Below are 27650 nucleotides of genomic sequence, written 5' to 3'. Positions count from 1 at the left end.
CATGTGAAGGTGAAGGAAGGGCGGAAATTGGACGCAAAGTGAATGAAATTTTCTATTTCAGGGCGAGAACAGGAAATGGTACCAATATAGTCATCAATGTACCAGAAAAAGAGGTGAGGGAGGGGACCTGAGTAGGACTGGAACAAAGAATGTTCCACATATCCCACGAAAAGGTAGGCATAGCTAGGGCCCATGCGGGTTCCCATAGCAACACCTTTAATTTGGAGGAAGTGAGTGGAGTCAAAGGAGAAGTTGTTCAATGTGAGAACAAGTTCAGCCAGGCGGTGGAGGGGCATGGTGGATGGGGACTGGCTGGGCCTCTGTTCAGGGAAGAAGCGGAATGCCCTCAGGCCATCCTGGTTGGGGATGGAGGTGTAGATGGATTGGATGTCCATAGTGAAAAGGAAATGTTTGGGGTCAGGAAACTGGAAACTGTTAAAGTGGCGGAGGGCGTCGGAAGTGTCACGAATGTAGGTGGGAAGAGACTGAACAAGGGAAGAAAAAAATCGAGATGGGAAGAAATCAGTTCCATGGGGCAAGAACAGGCTGAAACGATAGGTCTACCAGGGCAGCCCTGTTTGTGGATCTTGGGAAGGAGGTAGAAGTGAGCTGTGCGGGGTTGACAGCCACAGAGGGAAGATCTTCAGAGGAGATGAGATCAGTGACAGTCTTGGAAACAATGTCTTGATGTTTGACAGAAGGATCATGGTCCAGGGGAAGGTAGGAGGAGGTGTCAGAGAGTTGGCGTTCAGCCTCCGCACGGTAGAGGTCGGTTCGCCAAACAACAACAGCACCACCCTTGTCAGCAGGTTTAATGACAATGTTAGGGTTGGATTGGAGAGAACAGAGTGCTGCAAGTTCAGAGGGAGGTAGGTTGGAGTGAGTGAGGGGAGCAGAGAGATTGAGACGGCCGATGTCATGCCAGCAGTTAGCAATGAAAAGACGATAAGAGGGCAGAGGAAGGGGTCCAGGTAGAACGAGAATTCTGAAAGTGGGAGGAAGACTCCTAGCCAAAGAAGTAGGCACAGAGACGAAGGCGGCGGAAAAAGAGCTCAGCATCGTGCCGAGCTTGAAATTCATTGAGATGGGGGCGTAAGGGAATGAAGCTCAGGCCTTTGGTGAGGACTGATCGTTTGGGGTCAGAGAGGGGAAGGTCAGAGGGGATAGTGAAAACATGGCAGGGGGTAAGATTGGAAGAAGGGATAGGATCAGAGGAAAGTGAAGGGAAAGAAGGTTCCAGAGGGGCATTGGTGTCCAAGAGTTGTTGAAGCTTGCGATCCTCAACATCTGAACGGAAGAAAAAAAGTTTTTTATTGAGCGTCGGAGGAGGCGAAGGATGAAATGGAACTGCAGACCAGGACAGCTTTGAGATAGAGTGCATTGGTACTGTTGAAGAGAGAGTTCATGTGGCGATGCATGGCGTTGAATGTGGATCTCAGGATGTGGCGAGAGCAGTAGTTCGAGGAACGCTGAATATCTTGGAGATTTCTGTAATCCTGGGTGGATCCGAAACACGAAGGGTGGAATTTCAGTTGGAATCCACGTGGAATAAGTCAGAACCGGAGACAGTTGCTGAGGAAAGAGATGTGGCTGTGAAAACGAGTGTTGGCAGATACCTGATCAAACACGAGAAGGGAAACTGAAAGCAATGAAGATGAACATGGTTGAAGAGACGAATGGAAATCTCGTTGGAGAGAAAAGCAGAACTTCTTCAAGGTGGGCATTCCTAGAGGAGAAGTGGCAGTGAACCAAACACTAATACAATAGCAAAATACTGCGGATGCTGAAAATCTGAAACAGCAACAGAAAATGCTGGAAATACTCAGCAGGTCAGGCAGCATTGTGGAGAGAGAAACAGAGTTAACGTTTCAGGTTGATGATCCTTAGTCAGAACTGGAAAAAGTTGGAGAAGTAACAGATTTTTAAGCAAGTCTGGGGCAGGGAGGAATGAACACCCTGTTACTGCTCTGCCCCGTAAGAAATGCACTCCGTTCACTTTCTGTGAAATAATACTGTTTACACATTTCTCTGTATTTAAAACAGTACCTAACATTCTGTTAGACAGCCAGTCCCAGAGCAGCCTGTCCCCACAGTGTTATGGAGTGTTGGTATAGTGTAGGTACTCCTCCAAGGAAGTGATTATCCCAAAAAGAATTGCCTCACTTTGGGCATTGTGATAACACATAATTTACAACTTCATTAGTCTCATCTCTTTTTGTTAATGTTGTTTTTCCATTTTTAAAAATTCATTGATGGGATGTGGACATCGCTGGCAAGGCTAGCATTTATTGTCCATCCCTGTTTGCCCTTGAGAAGATGGTGGTGAGCCGCCTTCTTGAACTGCTGCAGTCGTGAGGTGAAGGTACTCCCACAGTGCTGTTAGGGAGGGAGTTCCAGGATTTTGACCCAGCGATGTTAAAGGAACGGCGATATATTTCCAAGTCAGTGTGATGAAATATTCCATTCATCACTCATCAGTATTTCTCTGCCTGTGACTGTGGTTGGTTTCAGTTTCATTTCCATTGTATTGTACTGTGTGTAGGGCTCCGCCCATACCTGGCTCCTATGTAAGCTGGCCCAGCCTGCAGCACATCCAGTACGGCAGACCTCTGGATGGAAGATACATTCTCCTCTGTGTGTTACCTTCTAAGTCAATAAAAGCCTTGTTTTGTTTCGCTAACATCGAGTCTCGGATTTATTGAGGCACATCAGTCAGGATGGTTTGTGACTTGGAGGGGAACTTGGAGGTGGTGGCGTTCAAATGCGCCTGCTGCCCTTGTCCTTCTAGGTGGTAGAGGTCACGGGTTTGGGAGGTGCTGTCGAAGACGCCTTGTCGAGTTACTGCAGTGCATCTTGTAGATGGTACACACTGCAGCCACGGTGCGCCGGTGGTGGAGGGAGTGAATGTTTAAGGTGGTGGATGGGGTGTCAATCAAGCAGGCTGCTTTGTCCTGGATGGTGTCGAGCTTTTTGAGTGCTTTAGGAGCTGTACTCATCCGGGCAAGTGGAGCGTATTCCAACGCACTCCTTACTTGTGCCTTGTGGATGGTGGAAAGGTTTTGGGGAGTCAGGAGGTGAGACACTCGCCGCAAAATATTCAGCCTCTGACCTGCTCTTGTAGCCACAGTATTTATGCGCCGTCTTCTTAAACCCCTCTCTGCTGTCTCCTCCACATTCACCTCCAACATAAGTGCAAGGAGCTCATGGACTTCTTTGTTTCTAAGATTGAGAGGATCCGATCAGCTGCCTCTGCCACATCCCTTCCTTCCCCTAGCCCACCGTGCCAGACTTCCTCTAAGGTTCCTCCCTGCCCTAGCCCTGAACTTGCATCTTTCTCCAGTTTCTCTCCAATCTCCCCTCATGACCTCTCTGCGCTCATCTTGTCCATGAGACCCACCTCCTGCTCCCTGGACCCTATTCCTACTAAACTGCTAACCACCCAACTTTACTTTTCTTTTCTGGCTCCCATGTTAGCTGATATTGTTAACGGTTCCCTCTCCTCAGGTACTGTCCCCCTCTCCCTCAAATCTGCCGTCATCACCCCTCTCATAAAAAAACAACCCTTGACCCCTATGTCCTTGCAAACTACCGCCCATCTCCAACCTCCCTTTCCCCTCCAAACTCCTTGAATGTGTTGTCACCTCCCAAATCCGTGCCCATCTTTCCCGGAACTCCGTGTTTGAATCTCTCCAATCAGAGTTCTGCTCCTGTCACAGTACTGAAATGGCTCTTACCAAATTCACAAATGACATCCTATGTGACTGTGACAAAGGTAAACTATCCCTCTTCGTCATTCTCAACCTGTCTGCAGCCTTTGACACGGTTGACCACTCCATCCTCTGCCAACACCATCCACCTGGGTGGGACTGCACTCGCCTGGTTCCATTCTTATCTATTTAATCGTAGCCAGAGAATCACCTGCACTGGCTTCTCCTCCTGCTCCTGTATCATTGCCTCTGGTGTCCCCCAAGGATCTATCCTTGGCCCCTCCTATTTCTCATCTACACACTGCCCCTCGGCAACATCATCCGAAAACACAGGCCGGAATTTTGCCAGCACTGAACAGACCCGACACCAAGCGGCGGGTAAGGCAATTAAGCTCATTAAAAGCTATTTAAAAAGTTATTAAATTTTACCAGGTACTCACGACTTTTACAACTTTTTCACGAGGATCACACCGCTTGGGGATCACGTTGGGTAAGGAGGTCGGGTGTTGTGTCAGCATAGGATGATTTACTGACTTGACAGCTGCAACTGGTCTATAAAAGCTCCCATTTCATAGGTCACTTTCCAAGGTTACAAGCTCTTGCTTACTGCATTTGGAAGACAGATTGAGTGTTTGGAGCAAACTCTCTATCCAGTGTCACCTCATTGGAACAACCTCTCTCACCATTGACAGATCGCTTCTGTCAACCTCACCTGCCATCTATTCCATCGGCATCAGTGCCCTTGGAAAAAATCTCACCTTGGTCCTCAGAATCCCACCACGATCTGCCCCAACACCAGCATCAACACCAACCTTCTCCTCATTCAACTGATGCTGCTCAAGACAAAGAGCATCACCCCCCATTGCCAGCGATGGCCTCACCATGGCAAGATTTACTTCACTTGACACTGCACACCCTGGCTGCCACATGATCTGCCAGTTTGGCACCATCCCATACCAACACCGTAATGCATCCCTACTATGCCCAAGCCATTCCTTTCACACTCATTGCAATTGGGGCGGGGGTACCGTTATGTCTCACCATTCACTGCAACTCAGTAAGCCACTTCCAAAGGTGCACACAAATCTGTCCAAGAACGCAAAGTGTTAAAAATAAAGATTTCAATGTTTGACAGCACATTACCAGAAACTTCACATGAACATTGGCTAAACCATCCAGGTGCCTACCCTTGTGTGTTGTTAGTTGGTATGCTTGCAGTAGAATGAGGGTGAGTGCGAGAGATGGCTAGTGAAATGGGGAAGTGATAATGTAGATAGGGATGGGTGGAGGTGCAAGGTAAGTTGGTGTGAGTAAGGATGTGCAGGAGTAGGATAGGGAAGGCAGAGTGATAGGGATGTGATGAGTGGCACAGCAGGATAAGGTTGAATGTGGCTTGGCAGTAACGTTTTGTGATCTACTGAGATCATTGAAAGGTTTGCACCACTGCAGCCTGGTCCTCCTGATGACATCCCTGCTTGTGCCCTCCTGTGCAATGTGCAACCAGGCTGCGTTGGTCTCCTGGGGAGGTGTCTTCCGCCCATTGGAAGGGAAGAGAACCTCCCTGCATGCTGTAAGCATAAGGAGGGGTCATGGGAGAGCCTGGGTGCAGCCCTGTACCTCTGTGCAGCGCTTGTCAATGTTTGCAGCACTTCTATGCTGTATAACACTGGCAGCATAAATGTCAAAATCACTTTAGACATGGGCCCTTTAAGGAAACTGGCTGATGACTCATCATCAACTGACGTCATCAGACCTGCTTCCTATTAATTGGCCGGGAACCTCGCAGGGTGGGCTTAACAAGCCCAATCAACGTAAAATCACTTGGAGAGTGCCGGCTGGAGCAGGCAGTGGGCTGGGACCGCGATGCCGCCCCGGACCCACCTCGGTCGGCAAAATCGCAGCCACAGTGTCAGTTTCCACGTGTACGCTGACGACACCCAGCTCTATCTCACCACCACTTTTCTCAACCCCTCCACTGTCTCTTAATTGTCAGACTTCTTGTCCAACATCCAGAACTGGATGAGCAGAAATTTTCTCCAACTAAATATTTGGAAGACCAAACCATTGTCTTCGGTCCCGCCACAAACTCCACTCCCCAGCCACTGACTCCATCCCTCTCCCTGGCATCTGTCTGAGGCTGAACCACACTGTTTGCAACCTTGGTGTCATATTTGAGCCTGCAATGAGCTTCCGACCACACATCCGCAGCATAACTAAGACCTCCTATTTCCACCTCCATAACATCTCCCAACTCCACCCCTGCCTCAGCTCATCTGCTGCTGAAACCCTCATCCATGCCTTTGTTACCTCTAGACTTGACTATTTCAAAGCACTCCTGGCTGGCCTCCCACGTTCTACCCTACGTAAATTTTAGGTTGTCCAAAACTCGGCTGCTCATGTCCTAACTCGTACCAAGTCCTGTTCGCCCATCACCCTGTGCTCGCTGACCTACATTGGCTCCCGGTTAACCAACGCCTCAATTTCAAAATTCTCATCCTTGTTTTCAAATCCCTCCATGGCCTCGCCCCTCCCTATCTCTGTAACCTCCTCTTGCCCCACAACCCCCTTGAGATATCTGCGCTCCTCTAATTCTGCCCTCTTGAGCATCCCTGATTGCAATTGCTCAACCATTGGTGGCCATGCCTTCTGTTGCCTAGGCCCTTAGCTCTGGAATTCTCTCCCTAATCCTCTCTGCCTCTCTATCTCTCTTTCCTCCTTTAAGATGCTCCTTAAAACCTACCTCTCTGACCAACCTTTTGGTCATCTGCCCTAATTTCTCCGTATGTGGCTTGGTATCAAGTTTTGTTTTATAATGCTCCTGTGAAGCGCCTTGGGATATTTTACTATGTTAAAGGCACTATATAAATACAAGTTGTTGTTGTTGTTAGTTCAGTTAAGTTTCTGGTCAATGGTGACCCTATGGATGTTAATGGTGGGGGGAATTCAGCAATGATAATCCCGTTGAATGTCATGGGGAGGTGGTTAGACTCTCTCTTGTTGGAGATGGTCATTGCCTGGCACTTGTGTGGCGTGAGAGTTCGAGTCCTTGTATTTTCTCTCCATTTCCTTTGTCTTCCTGAGCTCGACACCAACTGTAAACAGGCAGTTGTTGTTTTTTCTGTTTTCCATTCAGGGCTCACTTAAGATACAGGAGTCCACACAGAGATGGGGGTGCTACGTGATTTAATCTCTGACTTGCTGGAACAGTTTTTTTTGTCCCTTTCATCCATTTTTTTAATATAAGGGATGTCTTCCTGTTATAAACAGTGAGCTAAATGACATTCCGAAAAAATCCACAAAGCGCTGGGACATACCAAGGTTTCTCTGGATCAGTCATGTTATCAGAGTTCAGGTGAACTCAGAGTTTCAAATTGTTTCTATGTTCGTCCTTGGTGTCGATTGAGCCCCTCTTGTTATTTCAGAAAGTTTGGAAGAAGAACTGGTGCATATTGTACCCAGCGAGTTCATACAGCATTGCCAGGCTGGAACAGTTTGATGTAAAGGACAGCAGCAACCCCTTCGACAAACAGAATCCAAAAAGAGTGGAGAGGATAATTCGTTTGTCTGACTGTATCAGCATCAGTCAGAACCAAATGGAAAACACTCCTAAAGAGATGTCTGCATTCTGCATCAGCACCACAGAAAAAACCTACATAATGGCAGCTCCAAAACATGAGATGATGGATTGGATCAAGTGCCTGTGTGATTTAGCATTTCAGGTAGGAAAATCACAGGGAGCTGAAAATTAAATCTGTGGTTATTAGATCCACTGTTTATATTTAATAAATGAATATATTAGTATCATTTTAAAAAATGGAGCAATTATATACATCTGTTTTTATGAAGAGCCTTCTTTAAAATAAACCAAACTTATATTTAAGGCTGAATTCACCATGTATTGTTCATTTATCTATTGGGCTGTCTGGTCATCTTTACCAACAATCATGTGTAAAATTATACTAGAAACCTTCGCCTTGAACTTCTTCTAAAAATGGCATCATGTGGGAAGGCAGGGGTGGATATTGGGGCAGGACCCAGTTATTTCAAATTCTGCCCCTTTTTTGGGGGTCACAAACTGGCCTTTCACCTCATGGACCTAGAATCTAATCCAGCCCATATTGATGGGATAAACGTTTTCTCTGTCTGTCGGTTGTAAGGCTCCTATGTAAAATGAGTCTGGTCAGTCACAGTCAGTTTCCTAGTGGGCATGGGTATACAGCACAGGATTTCCCCTCAGTTACATTAATTGGCAATGTCACTCAAATAGGCCTAAGGATGTTTGATGTGAGAAATGGAAAAAATGCAACTATTGGTGCAGTATGGGTGCTCTCCTGAGGTTGGAGCAGAGTCATTTTGTAGTGGAGATTGGAGGGAGCTTTTCTCTGCATCTAGACTATGCCACACCTGACCCAGGAGTACTTGATGCTGACACCGGATTCTAGAAATGGAAAGTAGTACATTTCTTTGACATCCCTCACCTTGATGAGCATTAAAAAAAGTGTTTAAAATGTTTCCAAGGACTGACCTCAGGATATTGCCTTAGCCTTCATCAACATACAGTATTATTCTTTAAAAAAAAAGTTACATGTCATGTTTTGTATACATGTTTCACAGTAAGCAACACAATGACATAATTGCATTGGTAACGTTGTCTGGTGATGTCTTTGTAATACAGCATGTGTAGCCTCTGCTGTGCCAAGCTGATGCCATGCACAATCGGGGAACTCTTTACAGCAGTCCGTTCTTGGCCATTCAATCCACTGGGCCGTCCTCAGTAAAACTGCCCTGTTATGTTAATGGTCTGAAGTGTAGCAATGTTGTATGGAAAAAAAATTGTACTTGGTTGTAACATTTAAATAAAGTGTACAATTGGATGTTTCATCTATCTTGCCAGAACACCAGTGCGAAAAAGCAAGATGAAGATCTTTCTGCTTCCAGTTGCAGATTGCCTAGCGACGCATTAATAATGGAAGAAAATGAGCTTTACTCAACCATAACTCAAGGTGCAGTAATAAATGTGATAAGGAGAATGTGCTATCCATTGTAAATCCATGTCTAGAAAATATAGCCTCTGACTCATTACTGGGATGCATTTGCAGTTTTTTAAATTGTGTTCATGCAAATTTTGCCTTATCGCATACACAAAACATTAATACCCACTTCACCTGATTTGGTATGGTTGATTGTAATGTGAGTATTGACAAGGTAATTAGAAGTTCAATAAATTGTTTGAAATGGCCACTTTATTAGGCCAGAGACTATTTCTTTTGCTGGGTATAAACGAAGTGGCAGTCATTTAAATTTTGTGCGATAGTGTAAAACAGGTGATAGCGAATCGGCAGCCTGATTTTTATATCCTTCAATGTAAAACAGGCTGCTGATTCGCTATCACCTGTTGTACACTATCGCACAGAGTCAAACTTAACACCAGTATCTGCAGAGATAAAGCTGGGATTCATTCCATTCCACTATTTGTATGTAGCAGATAGAAAAATCAGATTTAGGTACATGGAGGCCTTAAGGAAATTAGGGTAGGAAAGGATGATTATTAGCATTAAATAGATATGTGTAGCAGAACTGGCTGGGCCTGTTTCAGTGTGGTGAGGTAGGGATATAAAATAGAGACCACTGGGCCTAAAAATGCGGTTGATTTGCGCCTCATGTTAGGCGCTAATTGGGTACAAAGCAACTAGTGCCTGGGCGCGGTGCCACCAGCGCCCGCGGGAGGTTAGCAGCGGTGGTAACCGTTAGCGCCCTGAGGCGTTGCGCCGCCAGCATTGATGCCATTGCTGTGCGCAGTGCCCCGCTCGCAACCCGGCCGCGATCTTTGGTAGTGGCCCCTGACTTACCGGCGGACGCTATGTCCGATGAGGTCGGGGGCCTACCTGCGGCCGGGGCGGCGCAATTTAAAGGGGAGCTGCCGGGCGGCCATTTTTCTTGCTGACCACCTGCCAGCACCTACCCCCATTGCCATCCCCGGCTTCCTCTGCAGCCCCCCCCCCCCCCATCCCAGCCGCCCCACGGAGTGCCGACTGCGCTCTGTGAGCCCGGCACCTCTCTAGAGTGCCGGGCTCTTTTGCCGGCAATCTGATCCCTGGTGGCCCAGCTGGGCCCCGGGTTGCGCTGCGCTAGGCCCCTCCCCTTTAAAAAGGGGAGGAAAGCCTGAAGTACCATAGCGCACGTAGCGCTACGATATTCACTCGTCTCTTGGGGCGCTATTGGTGAATTTCGGGCGCGGGGTGCTAAAAGTAGCATCCTGGCGAAGTTAGCGCCCCAAAGGGGGCATAATCCAATTTTCCCCCCCAGGTAATTCAGGCTTGTTTTGCCTCAGTATTGTGTCTAAAATGCATACCTACTTGACGATTATATTATGTAAAAGGAGGAGGTGCAGAGGCTAAGGAGGGAATTTTAGAGTGTGGGGCCTCTCCAGCTGAAGGGACGGCCATCAATGGTGAGTGGGAGAAGGGAGGGGAAATGCCCAAGGGAAAAGTCAGAGGAAGAGCAAGGTTTGTGGTGGGGTGGGGTGGGGGGGGCGGAATTATTTGTTTATGGGAAGTGAGCATTGTTGGCAAGGCCAGCATTTATTGCCCATCCCTAATTGCTCTTGAGATGGTGGTGGTGAGCCCCCTTCTTGAACCGCTTCAGTCCATGTGGTGAAAGTACTCCCACAGTGCTGTTAGGTAGGGAGTTCCAGAATTTTGACCCAGCGACGATGAAGGAATGGCGATATACTAATGAGTTAGGATGGTGTGTGACTTGGAGGGGAACTTGGAGGTGATGATGTTCCCATGCGCCTGCTGCCCTTGTCCTTCTAGGTGGTACAGGTCGCAGGTTTGGGAGGTGCTGTCGAAGAAGCTTTGGCAAGTTGCTGCAATGCATCTTTTAGATGGGGCATAGTGCAGCCATGATGTGCCGGTGGTGGAGAGAGTGAATGTTTAAGGTGATGGATGGGGTGTCAATCAAACGGGCTGCTTTGTCCTGGATAGTGTCGAGCTTCTTGATTATTGTTGCAGCTGCACTCATCCAGGCAAGTGGAGAGTGTTCCATCACACTCCTTACTTGTGCCTTGTAGATGTTGGAAAAGCTTTGGGGAGTCAGGAGGTGAGTCACTCACCGCAGAATACCGAGCCTATAACTTGCTCTTGTAGCCACAGTATTTATGTGGCTGCTCCAATTTCTGATCAATGATGACCCCCAGGATGTTGATGGTGGGGGATTTGACGATGGTAATGCCATTGACTGTCAAGGGGAAGTGGTTAGACTCTCTCTTGTTGGAGATGGTCATTGCCTGGCACTTGTGTGGCGTGAATGTTATTTGCCACTTAGCAGCCCAAGCCTGAATGTTGTGCCGGTCTTGCTGCATGTGGACACGGACTGCTTCATTATCTGAGGAGTTGCAAGTGGAACTAAACACTATGCAATCATCAGTGAACATCCATACTTCTGACCTTATGATGAAGGAAATGTGATTGATGAAGCAGCTGAAGATGCTTGGGCCTAGGATACTTCCCTGAGGAACTCCTATAGCAATGTCCTGGGGCTGAGATGATTGGCCTTCAACAACCACAACATCTTCCTTTGTGCTAGGCATGACTCCAGCCAGTTGAGAGTTTTCCCCCTGATTCCCATTGACTTCAATTTTACTAGGGTTCCTTGATGCCACACTTGCTCAAATGCTGCCTTGATGTCAAGAGCAGTCTCTTTTGTCCAAGTTTGGACTAAGGCTGTAAAGAGGTCTGGCGAAACCCAACTGAGCATCGGTGAGTAGGTTATTGGTGAGTAAGTGCTACTTGATGGCACTGTCGACAAACCCTTCCATCACTTTGCTAATGATTGAGAGTAGACAGCTGGGGTGGTAGTTGGCCAGATTGGATTTGTCCTGCTTTTTGTGGACAGGACATACCTGAGCAATTTTCCACTTTGTCGGGTAGATACCAGTGTTGTAGCTGTACTGGAACAGCTTGGCTAGAGGCGTGGCTAGTTCTGGAGCTCAAGTCTTCAGCACGATAGCCGGGATGTTGTCAGGGCCCATAGCCTTTGTTGTATCCAGTGCGTTCAGACTGTCATAAATCGCAACTTCTACAAGAAGTAACTCAGGAAGTACTACTGAACAGCCAGCTGAGGGCGCCGCCCGAGGTGTATAAATACTCGGGCGTGGGCCCAACTTGGCCAGAGACAGTCTGGAAACAGGATGCTAGTGACTACTAACTAGACCTCCATGTTTTGTTACAAGTTGATTAAAGCCTTGCTTTCACAGAAATCACAGAAACCCCACAGTGCAGATAGAAGCCAAGTGCGTAGTGAGCCTTTATTACGTCAATTTAATCGACTTGCTATCGTCTCCACGCCTTGGGTGATTCGGAACAACCAGCTGCAACTCGAACCGCAGAGAGGAACCAGGGCAAGAAACTGATCCATCATGGAAAAACTCCTTAGAACCCCTCGTCTCGACCTGGACCCGAATGCACCTGTGGCAGCGAAGGTATGGAAGCATTGGTTTCGTACCTTTGGCAACTGTCTTGAAGAATGTGGGACGGGTGCCTCTAATAAATTATGAATGCTTATTAACTACGTATCCCCTCGTGTATGATTATATTGAGGACTGTATAGACTACGACGCTGCTATCGAAATTTTACAGCAGCTATTTGTCAAGTCCCCGAATGAAATCTTTGCTCGACACCTACTGGCCACAACTCGGCAGCAGCCTGGGGAATCACTCGATGAATTCCTCCAGAAACTTTGCAGGCTCAGCAAAGATTTTAACCTTAAAGCGGTTACAGCTGAACAGTATCAAGAGGAACTAATCTGCGATTCCTTTATCAATGGGATTGCGTCCCCTTTTATACGTCAGCGCCTGCTGGAAAATAAAACCCTCAATTTACGGGCTGCTTATGACCAGGCGTGTTCCCTGGACTTAGCCAAGAAGAATGCAGACACTTATCTCCCACCACGTGCACGGGCAGCGGCTATCACCCTTAATAAGTCTTTCGATAGGTCTCGGGTGGATGCCCCCGCTGATGATGACTCTACTCTAACGGACAACGACCCTACCCTAGAGGCCTTTGCTGATGATGACCTCGCCCTAGCAGCATCCTGGCAATCAGGAAGAAAGTGTTTCTTTTGTGGAGGTATGTTCCATTACAGAAAATTTTGCCTGGCTCGTAATGCGACCTGCAATCATTGCAGCAAGAAAGGACACTTTTCCAAGGTATGCCAGTCACGGGCCTCTGCTAACAAGAAAGGCCGCTCCTCTAAAGTATACCGGTCGAGAGCCCCTGTTAGCTTCACAGCTGCTATCTATGGAGCTGCTCCTCCCCCAAGAACCACTGCTAAGGCTACAGCTGCCGAAGGAAAAATTACCCCTCCTCCCATCACAGCTGTTTTTCCCCAAAGTTTGTCCCATGCAGCTACGAAGGTTTCAGTAAATGGGCACACTCTAAGCGCGCTAATCGACTCCTGCAGCTCTGACAGCTTCATTAGTAAGCGGGCTGTCAGCAGGTTAAAACTGCGCATTTATCCCTTGGACAGGGAGATTGCAATGGCTCCGACGACTCTGACCACCAATTCTTCTGGCTTCTGTCTTGTCAACCTCATCCTCAATAGTCGCATGTATCCCTCCACCCGGCTCGGAGTACTCGAAAACGTATGTAGCGATGTGCTTCTGGGACAGGACTTCCAGAAGCAGCACAAAAGGCTCACTTTTGAGTTTGGAGGGTCGAAGCTGGAGCTTACCATTTCTAAGGTGCCGTTTTGTGCGCTCTCGGCGGCCTTACTCGGTGAGCCCTCCCTGTTTGCCAATCTCTCCTCCGGCTGTAAACCCATAGCCACCAAATCGCGGCGCTTTAGCCAAGACGACCGAGCATTTATCGAGGCAGAAATCTCTCGCCTTTTAGCTGACGGTATTATCGAGCCATGTTCATCCCCCTGGCGGGCTCAAGTCGTCATTGTGAAAAACCCTTTAAAACAACATAAGAAACGTCTGTGTATTGATTATTCGCAGACTATTAATCAATATACCGATCTGGATGCCTACCCGCTACCACGCATAGATGACATGGTCAACAACCTTGCCAAATACAAGGTATTTTCAACCTTTGATTTAAAGAGCACGTACCATCCGGTACCGCTGAAAGACTGACAAAAAGTATACGGCTTTTGAGGCCAATGGTCGGCTTTATCAGTTTCGTCGCCTTCCACTTGGGGTCACCAATGGGGTGGCCGTCTTCCAACGGGCAATGGATGGCCTAGTCCGGCAAGAGAACTTGACAGATACCTTTCCGTATTTAGACAATATCACTATTGCCGGCCATGATCAAAAGGAGCATGACGGCAATCTTCAGAGATTTTTTGACGTTCTCCGTCGTTGCCACTTAATGTTAAACGAATCCAAATCGGTGAAATCCGTGCCATCAGTGAACATTCTCGGCTACTGGGTGGGCAACAGTGTTATTAAACCGGACCCATAGCGACTTCGTCCACTTCAGGAGCTCCCTCCCCCTACAAATCTCGGCTCTCTTCGTCGGGCACTTGGCATGTTTGCTTATTACGCAAAGTGGATACCTCACTTCTCCGATAAACTACAGCCCCTGCTTCATGCGAAGTCTTTTCCATTAGAAGCAACGGCTATTTCTGCCTTCAACCTCCTCAAATGACAGCTGGAGAAAGCCACGCTTTGCTCCATTGACGAAAACCTTCCTTTTGTGGTCGAATGCGATGCATCGGAGGTGGCGATCTCGGCTACCTTTAATCAAGGTGGTCGGCCCGTGGCATTCCTATCCAGAACCTTACAGGGTAGCGAGCTCCATTACCCCCCCGTCGAGAAGAAGGCTACAGCCATCATCGAGGCTGTACGCCAATGGAGTCATTTTCTTGCTCGGCGTCATTTCACGCTCATTACTGACCAGCGCTCCGTGGCCTTCATGTTGGATAACCAGAAGCGCACGAAAATCAAAGATAATAAAATTCAACTCTGGAGAATGGAGCTGGCCACCTTTGGATATACTATCCGTTACCGACCCAGCAAACAGAATGTGGCCCCAGATACCTTCACATGGGCATTTTGCTCTTCAATGTCAACGTCGACTCTGGCGGATCTGCATATGGACTTATGCCAACCTGGCGTTACCCGTATGTTGCACTTTGTGCGCTCCAAAAATCTACCATTCTCAACGGAGGACGTAAAGAAAACCTGCTCCTCCTGTAGGATTTGTGCAGAATTGAAACCACAATTCTTCCGCCCATCAGATGACTTACTCATACATGCAATACAGCCTATGCAGAGGCTCAGCATAGACTTTAAAGGGCCATTGCCTTCGTCGACGTGGAACACCTACCTACATATGATGGTAGTCGAGTATTCACGCTTTCCCTTTGCCTTCCCCTGTCCTAATATGCTTACCTCTACGGTAATTAAATGCCTCGATCAGGTCTTTTCCCTGTGCGGGACAGCCAATTTTATCCACACGGATCGGGGTCCCTCCTTTATGTCGAGTGAACTTAAAAGTTATCTCTCCCAACGGGGAATCGCCTCGAGTAAGACGACACCATATCACCCAATCAGCAATGGACAGGTTGAACGATACAATCCCATCATCTGGAACGCTGTCCGTCTGGCACTGAGGTCATGCAACCTACCAGACCAGCAGTGGGAAACTGTGCTCCCCGACGTGTTACACTCTATCAGGTCTCTTCTCTCCACATCCACTAATGTCACACCTCATGAGCAATTCTTCAAGTTCCGGCGTCGCTCTACACATGGGACATCTCTACCGTCATGGTTGGTGGCTCCAGGCCCTGTGCTACTCCGGAGGTTCGTCCGGTTGGCCAAGAACGACCCTCTCGTTGACGAGGTGGAGTTAACGGAGGTAAACCCCACATATGCGCACGTGCGGTACCCCGATGGCCGGGAGTCCACCGTCTCGCTCAGAGATCTGGCTCCCTACCCAACCGGTCACACGGGCCCGAATGATGTAGGATCTCACGACGATGATGTCAACACTCTGCACCCCTATGAAGATGACGCCCTACCTGGGACATCGAGGGATCTGCCGGCAGTGCTACCGGATCAACTCAGGGAGCCGAACGCTCCCCGTAGGATGGCCACCCGAAATCAGGACGCCGGACAATCTCCGGCTACGACCCAGGATGAGGCCAGCTCTGCGCCTGTGGGGACCCGCACCCGGAGTCATGATATTCCCAGGCCTCTACAGGACGATCAAGACGACGCGGACTCTACCGACTTACCGGTACGGGCCAAGCGACCCAGGGACCAGGACACGGTCCGGGGAGACGTGCCTTCCGGTCACAAGCAGAAAGCTAAACGACTACGGCTATTTTTGGTCTGCCTAGTCCGTTAAAGGAAGACTGGACTTCCAAACCTTTTAGGGGGAAAGAATGTCATAAATCGCAACTTCTACAAGAAGTAACTCAGGAAGTACTACTGAACGGCCAGCTGAGGGCGCCGCCTGAGGAGTATAAATACTCCGGCGTGGGCCCAACTTGGCCAGAGACAGTCTGGAAACAGGAAGCTAGTGACTACTAACTAGACCTCCATGTTTTGTTACAAGTCGGTTAAAGCCTTGCTTTATGTACAACCAAGTGCGTAGTGAGTCTTTATTACGTCACAGACCTTTCCTGATATCATGTGGAATGAATCAAATTGGCTGAAGACTGGCTTCTCTGATGGTGGGGACCTCAGGAGGAGATTGAGATGGATCATCCACTCAGCACTTCTGGCTGAAGGTTGCAAATGCTTCAGCTTTGTCTTTTGCACTCACGTGCTGGGCTTCCCCATCATTGAAGATGGGGATGTGCATGGAGCCTCCTCCTCCCGTTAGTTGTTTAATTGCCCACCACCATTTATGACTGGATGTGGTAGAGCTTTGATCTGATCTAGAGTGAGGGATATGCCAGGCCATGAGGTTACAGATTGTGATGGAATACAATTCTGCTGCTGCCGATGGCCCACAGCGCCTTATGGATGCCCAGTTTTGAGCTGCTAGATCTGTTCTGTATCTATCCCATTTAGCACAGTGGTAGTTCCACACAGCACGATGGAGGGTGTCCTCAGTGTGGAAACGGAACTTGGTCCCCACAATGATTGTGCAATGGTCACTGCTACCAATACTGTCATGGACTGATGCATCTGCAACATATAGGTTGGTGAGGATGAGGTCAAGTAGGTTTTTCCCTCGTGCTGGTTCTCTCACACTTGCCTTAGTAGCCCCATCTAGTAGCTATGTCCTTCAGGGTTCGGTCAGTAGTGGTGCTACTGAGCCACTCTTGGTGATGAACATTGAAGTTCCCCACCCAGAGTAAATTCTGTGCTCTTGCTACTCTCAGTGCTTCTTCCAGGCGATGTTCAACATGGAGGAGTAATGATTCATCATCTAAGGGAGGGCGGTGGTAATAAGCAGGAAGGTTCCTTGCCCATGTTTGACCTGATGCCAAGAGAGTTCATGGGGTCTGGACCCCATGTTGAGGACTCCCAGGGCCACTCCCTTCTGACTGTATACAACTGTGCTTCCACCTCTAGTGCCAGTGGGACAGGACATACCCAGGGATGGTGACGGAAGATTCTGCGATTTTGGCTGAAGGGTATGATTCTGTGAGTTTGACTGCTGCTTGACTCGTCTGTGGGACAGCTCTCCCAATTTTTGGCACAAATCCCCAGATGTTGGAGAAGAGGACTTTGCATGGTCAACTGGGCTGGGTGTGCCTTTGTAATGTCCGAATCTGGTGCCTTGGCCAAAGCTGGGTGATCCATCCAGTTTTATCCTTATTATTGTTTCTCGTAGCAGTTTTCTGAGTGGCTTGCTAGGCCATTTCAGAGGGCAGTTAAGAGTCAACCAGGCCGCTGTGTGTCTGGAGTCACATATAGGCTAGACTGAGTAAGGCCGGCAGATTTCCTTCCCTAAAAAACACTGATAAACCAGATGGGTTTTTACAACAATCCGGTAGTTTCATGGTCGCTATTACTGATACTAGCTTTTTATTCCAGATTTATTTAATTAGCTGAATTTAAATTCCACAGCTGCCGTGGTGGGATTTGTACTCCTGTCTCCGGATCATTAGTCCAGTAACATAACTACTATGCTACTGTACCCCATAGGGCTGGTGAAGGTTACAAAGATAGGGAGGTGTGAGGCCAATGGAGGAATTTAATCACAAAAATGAAAATGTTAACTTCGAGGCAGTAGGGGACCAGCAGATAGTATAGGTTAGCAATGACTGAGGTGATGGGCGAGTGGGACTTGGAACAGGATCGGATATGGGTAGTAAATCCTTGGATGAGCTGAAGTTTATGAATGGTGGTGGATGAGGCTGGCTAGGAAACCACTGGAATAATTGAATCTGGAAGTGACAAAGGCATGGATGAGGATTTCAGTAGCGAGTGGACTGTGCTGGGGCGGAAGTGTGTAAAGTTACGGTGGTGGAAGTAGGTGGTCTTTATGATGGTGAGCATATTGGGTAGGAAGCTCAGCTTGTTGAGTCTGTGTGTCCCAGTTATGCTTATTATAAATCACTGGACACAGACAACAAGAATAACTTTAACAGGTCTTTACTATTCGGAGGTCAGGGCTGAACTGCCCAGCAAATCACTACACAACGTTTATATACCGGTGTGGTCACCACCGGTATTACAGTATACAGCAGCCAAGAGAAAGTAGTACATCTCTTAAGGTAGTTCTCTTAAGGTGGAACAGGTTACATACACCACAATCCTCCCTTTTTAGCTTAACAGTGTATATCCCCATTTAACATAACATAATAACATATACAACTTCATGCAAAACAGTTCAAAGATTCAGTCTCTGAGGAGGCCTCCTGATCCGAGTTGGATAACGCCTTTCAGGGGTCTCTGATTCTCGTTGCTGGGGTAACTCATCTAGTTGATCTCTTATGGATTGGACATCAACATCAGGTACATTCACTTCTGAGGTAGATGCTTCAGGTTCACTAACTTCTTCCACGGTTGTCTCTGCCGTAACCATGGGTTCGACCCTTGTTCTCGATTCTACCAGTTGGTCAGCATGACGTCGTATTACATTTTCACCAATATCTACCGTGTACATCAGGGGTCCTTGTCTGGCCCGAATTGTTCCAGATTGCCATTTCTCATTTTTGTAGTCCCGGGCTAACACTGGTTGTCCTATTTCGAAACTCCGAGTGGTCTTGTTATTTATATGCTGGAACTGTTTGTTTTCGACTTCCCTCCGCACATTTGGTTTTAACAAGTCCAACCTGGACCACAACCTCCTGTTATAGAACATCATGGCAGGACTTTGGTTTGTCACTGCATGAGTGGCGTTTCGATATGCCAGTAGGAAATTGTCCACCTTGTGTTGTAGTGGAATCTGATCTTCGCTCATGGCCTTTATTGCTTTTTTGAACGTTTGTACAAATCTCTCGGCCAACCCGTTTGTAGCCGGATGATATGGGGCAGAGGTATAATGTTTCACCCCATTCTTCTTCATGAATTTCTGGAATTCTTCTGACACGAACTGCGGTCCGTTGTCTGAACATATTTGTTCTGGCAATCCATTTCTTGCAAATATCGTTCTTAGCACCGCGATCGTCTTTTCAGAGGTAGTGGTAGTCATCTTAATCACTTCTGGCCATTTAGAATGTGCGTCCACCGCAATTAAAAACATGGAGTCCATGAATGGACCAGCAAAGTCAATATGTACACGTTGCCATGGGGTTGAAGGCCATTCCCATGGATGCAGCGGTGCAATCGGAGGTGCATTTTGAACTTTTTGGCACCCTGAGCGGCTTTTCGGCAGATCCTCTACCTGTTGGTCAATACCCGGCCACCACACATAAGCCCTAGCAAGGCTTTTCATCTTGACTCCCCCCCAGATGACCTTCATGCAGTTCCTTTAGAACTCTCTCTCTTAACTTAGGAGGAATAATCACCCTTGTTCCCTACATCAATGTTCCTTGACAGACGGACAGCTGTTCTCGTCTTGCTGAGAATGCCGGTAACAGTGGATCACCATGTGCTGGCCATCCCTTCACTGTCAATTCGTAGACCCGGGACAGTGTCGGGTCGTTCCTGGTTTCTCTTTCAATACTTGCATTGGTGACTGGTAAACATTCGATGATGGTCGAGTGAAATAACTCAACAGGGTCAACCGTCGGTGCCTCCTCCGCTGTAGGTAGTGGCAGGCGCGACAGCCCATCAGCATTACCATGCTGCTTTGTACCTTTGAATTCAGTCTGATATTGATGTGCCCCTAGGAAAAGGGACCATCTCTGGAGCCTCTGTGCTGTCATCACCGAAACACCCTTCTTAGGGTTAAAAATGGATACCAACGGCTGGTGGTCTGTCAGTAGCGTAAACTTTTGGCCCTGCAGGTAATGATTAAACTTCTTTACTCCCCACACAAGGCTGAGAGTCTCCCTATCTAGCTGAGCATAGTTGCGCTCAGCGGAGGTCAATGATCTGGATGCGAACGCGACTGGCCTCTCCAAGCCATTTGGCAACTTGTGTGAGAGTACTGCCCCAATACCATATGGAGAAGCATCACAAGCCAAACGAATAGGCAGCGTTGGGTTGAAGTGAGCCAACACTTCCTCTGAGGTGATCAATGCCTTGCTTTTGCGAAAGGCCCTCTTACAGTCCTCGCTCCACTTCCATGGTACTCCCTTCTGCAAAAGAGCGTTCAGCGGGTGCAGCACCGTGGATAAATTTGGCAGAAACTTATGGTAATAGTTAATCAACCCTAGCAACGACCTCAACTGGGATACATTATCCAGAGCGGGAGCCTTCACAACAGCTTCGATCTTGTCAGGAGACTTATGAAGCCCCTCCTGGTCAATGACATGACCACAGTACGAGATCCGCTTCTGAAAGAACTCACATTTCTGGCGATTAACTCGAAGTCCATATTCTTTCAATCTGGTGAGCACCAGTTCCAAATTTGCAAGATGTTCCTCATCATCATCTCCTGTAATCAGAATATCATCCAGGTATCATTGTGTGCCTGGAATTCCCTGTAATACCTGCTCCATGGCCCTCTGCCAAATTGCTGGAGCCGATGCCACTCCAAAAACCAGTCTATTATACCGATACAAGCCTCTATGCGTGTTGATCGTGAGATACTGGCGTGACTCTTCCTCAACTTCCATCTGTAAGTACGCCTGCGCCAGGTCTATCTTGGTGAAGTGTTTCCTGCCAGACAACGAAGCGAAGATATCCTCAATCCGCGGAAGCGGATATTGCACCGTGTGAAGCACCGGATTAACAGTGATCTTGAAATCTCCACAGATGCGAACCTTCCCCGGTTCCCCCGGCTTGTTGCTCGATGAATGCTTCATGACGGGAACAATGGGCGTGACCCACTCACTCCAGTCCACCTTAGACAGTACTCCTGAACGTTCTAGCCCTTCCAGCTCAGCTTCCACAGCAGGTCGTATCGCATAAGGTACCGGTCTGGCTTTGAAAAATTTCGGGTTTGCATGTTCTTCAACCTTGATGGTTGCCGTAATTCCTCTCAGTGTTCTCAGTCCCTGTTGGAACACCTCTTTAGCATCGTCCAATATTCTGGACAATCGTTTAGGTTTGACATCTTTTTTACCGGAATCTACCGTTAGTGCTTTTAAGGAATGCCAGTCCATATTTATTCTCCTGATCCACTCCTGTCCCAGTAGTGGTGGACCTCCCTCAGGTAGCACATATAAGTCCATTCCTCGGCTTTCTTTGCCCTTGTGGACCACCTTTACCTTCATCTTTCCGATGGGGTATACTCTTTGCCCCGTGTATGTTTTCAATACAATCTCCGTATCCCGTAGGGGAATATGTGGAAATAACCTTTTGTAATCTTGCTTATTCATGACCGTCAATGCCGATCCAGTGTCCAATTCCATCTTCACTTGGACTCCTGCTATCTGAAGTGTGACCCAGATAGTTTGGAGGTCTGCTCCATTACCCACATTGTGTACTCTTAGACAACCCAGTTCCTTACTGCTGGAGTCTGAATCTGACTTCTGTTCATCCGAACTGTTCTCTGTCACCTTGTGTACCTTTCTGCACTTTTCCTGCGGTGACTTTTTGTTGCTGGTCTTCTTTCCTGACCGGCATACTTTAGCTATGTGACCAAGCCTGCCACATTTTCTGCATTCCTGATTTTTGAACCAGCACTGGTTCTGATCGTGCGTTGTCTTTCCACAACGATAACACTTTACTGCACCCAAGGCCATTTGATTGGTGCTGAGTTCCGATGACCTTAGCTGTGTAAAGTCTGTGGGTTGTATAGCGAAGTAATACACAGACTACAAGAGTAACTTAAACAGGACTTTACTATTCGAAGGTCAGGGCGAATCTGCCCAATAAATTCTGCCACAGCACTTATATACCGGTGTGGTCACCGTCGGTATTACAGTATACAGCAGCCAGGATAAAGTAGTGCCACACCTAAAATAGTTCTCTTAAAGGTGGACGGTTACATACAATAGTTCTCTTAAAGGTAGAACAGTTACATACACTACAATCCTCCCTTTTTAGCTTACAACATACTTATTCCCCATTAACATAACATCATAACATATCCAACTTCATGTTACAACAGTTCACAGAGGTAGTCTCTGCGGAAACAGTTCACAGATTCAGTCTCTGCGGGAAACAGTTCACAGATTCAGTCTCTGATCTTCTTGACTCGGTCCGGACCACGCCTCCGTGGTGTAGTCGGGTCACCTTGCTAGAGGGACTCATCCCATAGTCCTTCCCTAGACTTAACAGCTTTACTTCCATCACTTCTGAACCAGCATTGCTGACTTTTTAAAACAAACAAAAAACAGTTGGATTGCCTTCGGAAATTTTCCTACTTTCCAACTGATTTGGCTCCGTTCGGGGGACCACGTGTGTGATTGGGTAGAGGTAATAATGGTTCAGATGGTTATCATCTTCTGCTTCGTCTTTTCCTTTTTTGCTTCTTGGAGACTCTCGGGGCTCCATTGTCAGCTGCCAGCTGTAACGCCACCATCTCCCTATGTTCCTTAGACTTTAAGTGATTCATCCTGATTTCGGCACTTTGGGAGTTCTCGGCACAAGCTGGGCAGACCAGGTCCTCGTAATATTCAGTGTCACTCAACAGATCATGGTGATATTCGGTGTCGTCCTGAGCTAGGCCCGCGAGAGGGTCTTCTATTTCCTCCTTACCCAGCTGGACGTTAGCCGACTTTTGTTCCAAATCCCGACATCTGTCCTGAAGAGACTTCATCATGCGTTCAGATTCATCCTGCTTTTTCTGGGCTTCCTGCAAGTCTTTTACTAATGACCTCATTTGTGATTTCAATACTTCAACTTCATTCGGAGATTGATTGATCGGACTATTCAATCCCTCTACTGAAGTAGCTGTTTCAGTATTCTGTTGTTCTACATTGCCGTGCGTCAGCGTACTTTTGGCATCCAAGGGCTGTTCTGCTGCAGACTTCTCAGTCTGGGTTGCCACCTCAGCTCTTCCAATGACTTTTGAGAGCTCCCTTCCCTTTGAAGATTGAGGCTCGTATTTAAGTTTTTCCCATTTTAGAGTTTTATCCCTCAGCATATGAATGAGTTGGCTGACTGTTAACTCTTCTGCCATCATCCCTTTTCCATTAACTACAGGGCTGTTTATAACCTTGCCCTGGAGGAGTTGGCTGACTGTTAACTCTTCTGTCCTTATCCCTTTTCCATTAGCTGCAGGGCTGTTTAGAACCTTGTCCTGGGGCTCCTTTGCTGCTTCTACTTCGCCATCATCCGCAGCCCCCATCATTCGAATTTCCACAAATGAATCGTCCGGTGATGCTGCACCCAACTTCAGTAGGAGCTCGGAAGTCATGTCGACCAACTCAGCTTTTTCTGCCTGCAACCTGCTAACCAGCGCCTTCAGTTGCGGCACATCTTGTTCCAGCGGATTGGAGCACGCCCCTTCAGAAGCCGAATCAGCTTTGATTCGTTTGGCCTCCTCGTGCAGACGGTTTGTGTGCTCCTGCTCCCTTTTCTTCCCCAGCTGCTTCTGTTGTCTTTCCAGATTCTCCCATTCGGTATCATAGAACTTTTTCATTGCTTTCATCTCTTGCTCGAGACGGCAATTCAATTGTTCTAATTGCTGTCGTAATCTGAAATAAGTTTGCGTTCGAGCTCGATGTTCCTCAGTAATATATATGTCTGTAACTTGAACAGACTCAGAATTCTCTGTCAAGCTAGGTTGTTGTTGTTCAGAGGAATTCTGTTCTGAAACTTTGTTCTCCTCTGGAGCATAAGCCTTTAGGCCCACATTCGTTCTACCAACCTTAGTCAGCAAGTTCTTTTTAGACTTGTCTTTCATGCTTGGGCTGGTCTTATCGTCATCCGTTTCAGAGTCTGAGCTGATTGTCTGCCCCGAGTCCTCACTCGTTATTGCTTTGAGGTAGTGCCATTCCATGTCTATTTTCTTGATCCACTCCCGTCCTAGAAGTGGTGGTCCTCCCTCAGGTAGTACGTATAAGTCCATTCCGGGGTGTTCTTTGCCCCTGTCTCTCACCTTGACTCTTATCTTTCCTATGGGGTATACTTTATGCCCCATGTATGTCTGCAATACGAACTTGGTATCTCTCAAGGGTATATGTGAGAATAGCCGGTTGTAATCCCTTCGATTTATGACTGATAGGGCTGATCCAGTGTCCAATTCCATTCTCACTTGGACTCCGGCTATTTTTAGCATGACCCAGATAGTTTGTAGGTCAGCTTCCTTACTCACATTATGAATTCTCAGACTACCCAGTTCCTGGCCGCTTGGGTCTGAATCCGAATTCTGTTCATCTGAACTCTTCTCAACCACCTTGTGTACTTTGTTGTACTTTTCCTGTGATGGCTTTTTTTTTTGGTTGTTGGTCTTCTTCCCTGACCGGCATACTTTGGCTATGTGACCCAGTTTGCCACATTTCCTACAGTCCTGGTTTTTAAACCAGCATTGGTTCTGGTCGTGTGTTGTCTTCCCACAACGATAACATTTCGTTGCACCCGAAGTAATTTGATCCACACTGAGGACCGCTGCCTTCAGCTGCATTTCCGCAGTTCCTTTCGCTGCGGCTTCGTGTGATGCTGCAATAAGGATAGCCCTATCTAGTGTAAGGTCGTTCTCTTCGAGCAGTCGCTTTTGCGTTCCTTCCTTCGACAACCCGCACACGAACTTGTCTCGCAATGCCTCTGTCAGATTTCCTCCAAACTGGCAGTATTTCGCTAGCCTACGCAGTTCGACCAAGTATTCCGCGTTGCTTTCCTCTTTCCGTTGCGTTCTCGCATAAAATTTGAATCGTTCCGCCAACATCAGCGGTGTGGGGTTCAAGTGATCCTTCAGAACAGCAACAATATTATCGAAGGTTTGATCCGCCGGTTTAACTGGTGCTAGAAGATGCTTCAATAACCCGTATGTCTTCGCCCCCATCGAGTTTAGCAAGGTTATAGCTTTATCATCATCCTCTATTTTATTGGCCTCACAATATATCTCAATGCGTTCTACATACGTGGCCCAATCTTCTACCTCGGAATCGAAATCGTTGATGTTACCACGCTTAGGCATCTTCACCTCCCTGATAAACAACAACGAAATATTTCTTTAACTCTTTTTTTTAAATTATTTTTTTTCAAGATGGCGGTTTCCCCGCGCTTATCTTCTTTCCCCGCCCCTTTCAAAATGGCGGTTCCCGCTTCTATCTTTTTCTCCGCCTACTGGCGGCTTCCCGCGGTTTCCCGCGCTTCTCTTCTTTCCCCGCCCACTTTCAAGATGGTGGTTCCCGCTTTTCTTCCCCTGGCGGGAGGGGTAAGCTTTTCCCTCGGGCGACGGCCGCTGGCTTTCGGGGTTCGCAGCCTGCGCTTCGGCTTCAGCGCGTTCCCTTCTCTCGGCCGGGCAACCGGCTCTGGGTACAACCCGTTGACGGTGAACGGTCTCAGCCGCTGGCTGGATCTCGCTCAGTCTCCCTCGCTCGAGCTCTGTCTCTCCGGTGCTGGGTACAACCCGTTGACGGCGAACAGTTTTCAGCCGCTGGGCTGGATCTCGCTCAGTCTTCCTCGGGCTCTGTCTCTCCCGCTCGCGCGGCTCTCGCTCGCTCTCTCTCGGGCTCTGTCTCTCCCGTTCGCGCGGCTCTCGCTCGGGCTCTGTCTCTCCCGCTCGCGCGGCTCTCAATCGCGCCTCCCAGCCCTCTCGCAGTCCGGTGCTTCCCTCCCCGGCTGCGGCTGAGTTCTCCGCGATTTATTTATTTTATCTCTTCCCGTGCCTTACGATCCCGGTCGCAGCGCTGCGTGGCCTCGGTCACTGTCCGACCTTTTTCACCCAATCGCTCCTCCCAGCGTCTCGCAGTCCGGTGCTTCCTCCCCGGCTGCGGCTGCGTTCTCCGCGGTTTATTTATTTTTATCTCTTCCCGCGCCTTACGATCCCGGTCGCAGCGCTTCGTGGCCTCAGTCACTGTCTGGCCTTTTTCACCCCAATCGCGCCTCCCAGCTTCTCGCAGTCCGGTGCTTTCCTCCCCAGCTGTGGCTGAGTTCTCCGTGGCTTATTTATGTTTATATCTTCCCGCGCCTTACGATCCCGGTCGCAGCGCCTCGTGGTCGCGGTAGTTGTCCGGCCTTTTTCGCCGTCGCGGTCTAGCCGTCTCACGACGCTCCCCAGCCCGCTTGTACCACGGCTTCTGCTCCACGCTGCCCCAGTCTCAGCGCCTCTGGGCCCGACTTCTGTCCGGCTCCTTTCCCCCTCGACCGTGGTCGAGTGCACCGCCCTTATCCTCCGTTTATTTGTTTCTATTTTCCCTTTACTCACAGTCACCGTGGCCGACTTGCTTCTCGTGTTGATCGGCTCACTCACCACCGTGGCAGAAGGGACAATCCGTGCCTGTTGCTGATGGAAGACTTCGTGTTTGAAATCTTCCTCCTTTCTTGGTCTGCAGACTCGAGTTTTCTCTCAGCAAAACGACGAGGGCGGGTGCCTCTTCTCGACTCTCGTTTACTTCTTCAGAAGTATTGTTGCCGCAGGGTAAGATCGAACTCGTCGCCACTGTAAAGTCTGTGGGTTGTATAGCGAAGTAATACACAGACTACAAGAGTAACTTAAACAGGACTTTACTATTCGAAGGTCAGGGCGAATCTGCCCAATAAATTCTGCCACAGCACTTATATACCGGTGTGGTCACCGTCGGTATTACAGTATACAGCAGCCAGGATAAAGTAGTGCCACACCTAAAATAGTTCTCTTAAAGGTGGACGGTTACATACAATAGTTCTCTTAAAGGTAGAACAGTTACATACACTACAAGCTGCATTTCCGCAGTGCCTCTCGCTGCGGCTTCGTGCGATGCTGCAATAGTGACAGCTTTATCAAGCGTAAGATCATTCTCCTCTAGCAGTCGCTTTTGTGTTCCTTCTTTTAACAATCCACACACAAATTTATCTCTCAGCGCACCTGCTAGTCCTGTTCCAAACTGACAGTACTTTGATAGCTTACACAGTTCAATTAAGAATTCAGCGTTGCTTTCTTCTTTCAGCTGCGTTCTTCTGTAAAATTTAAATCGTTCCGCTATCAGCAGCGGCGTGGGGTTTAAATGATTTTTCAGGACAGTAACAATATTCGCGAAAGTCTGATCCGCCGGTTTATCTGGTGATGCAAGGTGCTTCAATAGCCCGTACGTCTTCGCACCCATTGAGTTTAATAAGGTTAGTGCTTTCTTATCATCTGGTACCTCATTTGCTTTACAATAAACTTCCATGCGTTCTACATACGTGGCCCAATCTTCGACATCGCTATCGAAAGCATTGATGTTACCATGTTTAGGCATCCTTGCAAGTTTCTTTAAATTTTCTTTTTCCCAAAATGGCGGCTTCCCGCGCTTGTCTTCTTCCCCCGCCTACTAAAATGGTGGCTTCCCGCGCTTGGCGGTTTTTCCCGCGCTCGTCTTCTTCCCCCGCCGACTACAATGGCGGCTTCCCG

General features: G+C 48.1%; 1 pseudogene across 1 annotated transcript in view; it reads left to right on the top strand.

Annotated features, from left to right (window-relative positions):
- Positions 1-705: 705 nt before the first annotated feature.
- LOC147113984 (uncharacterized) overlaps positions 706-27650 on the top strand; it is a 42664-nt pseudogene continuing 15719 nt past the window's right edge. Inside the window, exons 1-3 of the transcript XR_015079421.1 lie at positions 706-720; positions 7130-7426; positions 8602-8710. The product of XR_015079421.1 is annotated as an uncharacterized LOC147113984 (transcript). The remainder of the gene's footprint in view (positions 721-7129; positions 7427-8601; positions 8711-27650) is intronic.

This window comes from Somniosus microcephalus, chromosome 8 (assembly GCF_052327205.1).
Source record: "Somniosus microcephalus isolate GS21.2 chromosome 8, FLI_Smic_1.0, whole genome shotgun sequence".
Classification (NCBI taxonomy): domain Eukaryota; kingdom Metazoa; phylum Chordata; class Chondrichthyes; order Squaliformes; family Somniosidae; genus Somniosus; species Somniosus microcephalus.
The sequence above is the reverse complement of the archived record's forward strand: the minus strand, read 5'-3'. Positions and strand labels throughout refer to the sequence as shown.